This window comes from Coregonus clupeaformis, unplaced genomic scaffold (assembly GCF_020615455.1).
Source record: "Coregonus clupeaformis isolate EN_2021a unplaced genomic scaffold, ASM2061545v1 scaf0681, whole genome shotgun sequence".
NCBI classification, from domain to species: Eukaryota; Metazoa; Chordata; class Actinopteri; order Salmoniformes; family Salmonidae; genus Coregonus; species Coregonus clupeaformis.
Window position 1 is genome coordinate 40,522 of NW_025534136.1, and position 3,963 is coordinate 44,484.

At 51.6% G+C, this 3,963-nt stretch overlaps 1 long non-coding RNA gene across 1 annotated transcript; it reads right to left on the minus strand.

Annotated features, from left to right (window-relative positions):
• Positions 1-312: 312 nt before the first annotated feature.
• Positions 313-2,187, minus strand: LOC121544680. The gene is made up of 2 exons (XR_005996140.2): positions 968-2,187; positions 313-731 (listed from the first exon to the last, which is right to left on the minus strand). It is a non-coding gene; the product is annotated as an uncharacterized LOC121544680 (long non-coding RNA).
• Positions 2,188-3,963: the final 1,776 nt, after the last annotated feature.

A 3,963-nucleotide genomic window follows, 5' to 3' on the forward strand; every position in this document is an offset into this window, starting at 1 on the left:
AGCCGTGACCGGGAGTACCATAGGGCGGCGCATCTTCCTGGTTAGGGGAGGGTTTGGCCGGGGGGGCTTTACTTGGCTCATCGCGCTCTAGAGACTCCTTGTGGTGGGCCGGGCACATGCAGGCTGAATTCGGTCGTCAGATAAGCGGTGTTTCCTCCGACACATTGGTGCAGCTGGCTTCCGGGTTACGCGGGCGGGTGTTACGAAGCACGGCTTGGCGGGTCATGTTTCGGAGGACGCATGACTCGACCTTCGCCTCCCGAGCCCGTTGGGGAGTTACAGCCATGAGACAAGATCGTAATCACGAAAATATAATAATAAAAAATACTTTAAATATTTAATAACAACATATACATGTTTACAACTATGACAATGATACATATAAAATCGGGGGGCAGCCCGACAGTATGCTCTCGATGGTGCTCCTGTAGAACACTGTGAGGGCCCTCGGGGGACAGGCCTGCCTTCTTCACCACAGGGTATGTGTGGTTTGACCATTTCAGCTACTTGGAGATGTGTTTTTGACCGTCTCCACGGTGGCCCCATTGATTAGGATGGAGCGTACCCAGCTTGGTCCTTCCTGAAGTCCACAATCAGCTCCTTTGTTTTACTGGCGTTGAGGGAGAGGTTGTTTACCTGGCACCACACTGTCAGAATGCCTACCTCCTCCCTGTAGGCCGTCTCGTCGTTGTTGGTAATCAGGCCTGTCGTGACGTCAGGGAACTTGATGACTAACACAAAAGTACACAAAATGGAACAATTAGAGGAGAATATCTATCTACTGTAGTTCTAGCCTTCTGTTTATTTCAATCAGCATCTCTTCTATATTTCCCCATGTGGGTTGAATGGAGGAAAAGCTATGCAGCCAGAGTAGATAAGAGGATGAAACACAAGCACAGAGTGAGCTCAGAGAAGAGCTGGAGCTGTCTAGGCTAATGCCTTTTAAAAACACTAGTATTTCACTAACCTCAGTAGGTACACAACAACTACTGTATGGTGTAACACACTGCAATCAGTCCCACTAAGGCTGCCCGTCTGAGAAGATAGTATGTGACTGGTGGGGTGGGCAGGGCGGCCTGATTAGACAGGCTTTCATCCTGTGTGGCAGCAACATTAACAAATCAACTTCATTACAAGGCTTGGCGCCTGTATGGCGGCAGTGTCCGTGTCAGACTGGCACTAAAACGGAAAGACACACAAGTCACAATTAATCACAAGCAAAGCCTCGCCAATGATGAATTTATAAGTAAAGTACCGAACATAAACATGTGCCTACACACACACATTCCTCTAAAGAAACAGACAGACACAAGGCTGCAGTTCCATCCGCATAGGGCAAATACAACACGCCTTTACCACCAGAGCACGCACGCACGCACGCACGCACACACACACACACACACTACGCGGTACGGTAAGGAATATCATATCATTTAAAATTCATATTGATTCTGTTAATGAATTTCTAATATTTCTGGGGTCTGAACTGAGGAAGAGGAATACATACCCTCTGTGTGTAATTAACATCTCTCCTTCCTCTCTCCACAGGTTTGCTCAGGCTGTGCAACTGGGTCACACTGTTTATGTGTGGAAGTGTGTGTGTGTGTGTGTGTGTGTGTGTGTGTGTGTGTGTGTGTGTGTGTGTGTGTGTGTGTGCGTAGTGTGTGTGTACAGTGCGTGTCCATGCACAGCAGTACGTCAGTGTTTGTACTGTATATGTATATGTTTGTGTGCGTGTGCATATGTTCAATCGTAGTGTGTGTGTGTGTTCTACATGAAGCCTGAGTCCCTTCTTTTCCCCCAGGATGTCCCTTCACCCTCGTCTTAATGAAGTCCCAGGGAAAGAAGGGATGAGAGGAGGAGAGGCCTGGTTGTTTTCCTCCTGGTCTTCTTTTGGGCCACAGCCTGAGTATCCAATTAATGCCGACCCCGAGCCCAGGCTCATAAGGTGGATAAACTAATACAGCCACTATCCAGGGGGTTGGTTGGCTGGTCGGGGACCGAGGTCTTAATCTGAGTTCCAAATGGCACTCTATTTCCTATGGGCCCTGGTAAAAAGTAGTGCATTCTGTAGGAAATAGGTGCCATTTGGGATGCAAAGGCTCTCAGAGGGTCCATCATTTAGCCAGAGTCCATCGTTTAGCCAGAGAGGCCAGGGGACACTGATCATTGCAGAGGTGCTCTGTACGCCGTCCACCATCCCCTTTCCCCCTGACCCTTCATTCATTCACGCCTGAGAGAGAACAACACAGGCTTGTTTATCCAAGAAGGAGGGAGGGAAGGAGGGAGGGAGGAGGGAGGGAGAGAGGTGTACCCACATGCAAACAGAGCATGATATCCTTTTTGTGGACCTGCATGTAGGTCAGAGATTGGCGTGGTGTGTGACTGTTTTTGTGTGTGTGTGTGTGTGTGTGTGTGCGTGCGTGCGTGCGTAGGAGGGGACAGGGAGGACAGGCGAGGAGGGGAAAGGGGGGGGGAATCCCAGTCTAATGCCAGGGGGATGGAGGAGTCCCTCAATCCCTACTTCATTAAAACCAAATAAAACACTGAGGCCATTTATCTATTTTCCTCCAAACCATGAACACAAATATGTTCACCCCCTCCTTACTTTCTTCTCCTCCCCTCCCCTCTCCTCCATCAACTGAGCCTCACCCCTATGAAAAACATCACGGGCAAGAGAGATGAGGCTGAGGAGGTGATGGGGATGACAGTGTGTGTGTGGGGGGGGTGAGGAGGTTAGAGGGAGGGGGTGTTTAGTGAAGGAAGCGAGGGGCTGAGGAGGTGATGGGGGATGATAGTGTGTGTGGGGAGAATGAGGTGGAAGAGGAGGGAGGGGGTGTTTAGTGAAGGAGGCGAGGGGCTGAGGAGATGATGGAGGATGATAGTGTGTGTGGGGGGTGAGGGGGTTAGAGGGAGGAGGTGTTTAGTGAAGGAGTCAAGGGGCTGAAGAGGTGATGGGGATGATAGTGTGTGTGTGGGGGGATGAGGTGGAGGAGGAGGGAGGAGGTGTTTAGTGAAGGAGGTGAGGGGCTAAGGAGGTGATGGGGGATGATAGTGTGTGTGTGGGGGGATGAGGTGGAGGAGGAGGGAGGAGGTGTTTAGTGAAGAAGGTGAGGGGCTGAGGAGGTGATGGGGATGATAGTGTGTGTGGGGGGGGGGGAGTGGAGGAGGAGGGAGGAGGTGTTTCGTGTAGGAGTCGAGGGGCTGAGGAGGTGATGGGGGATGATAGTGTGTGTGTGGGGGGATGAGGTGGAGGAGGAGGGAGGAGGTGTTTAGTGAAGGAGGCGAGGGGCTGAGGAGGTGATGGGGATGATAGTGTGTGGGGGGGATGAGGTGGAGGAGGAGGGAGGGAGTGTTTAGTGAAGGAGGCGAGGGACTGAGGAGGTGATGGGGATGATAGTGTGTGTGGGCGGGATGAGGAGGTTCGAGGGAGGAGTTGTTTAGTGAAGGAGGTGAGGGGCTGAGGAGGTGATGGGGGATGATAGTGTGTGTGTGTGTGGGGGGATGAGGTGGAGGAGGAGGTGTTTAGTGAAGGAGTCGAGGGGCTGAGGAGGTGATGGGGATGATAGTGTGTGTGTGGGGGGATGAGGTGGAGGAGGAGGGAGGAGGTGTTTAGTGAAGGAGGCGAGGGGCTGAGGAGGTGATGGGGATGATAGTGTGTGTGTGGGGGGATGAGTTGGAGGAGGAGGGAGGAGGTGTTTAGTGAAGGAGGCGAGGGGGTGTTTGGTGAAGAGGGTAAGGGAGTGAAAGATGAGGGAGGAGGTGAAGGGGTGAAGGGTTGTCTCTCAGAAGCTGTTCAGCTGGGTCCTCTAGTAACAAGCGGGCGGTAGGTCATTGTGCCTGTTATTAATTGGATTATAATTAGCCAGATTTAACCCTGTTAATGAAGTCTGTGTTAATATGATGGCCCTTACCATGGGTGGGGACATCCCTTTCTTTAACACACACACACAGACAGACGCA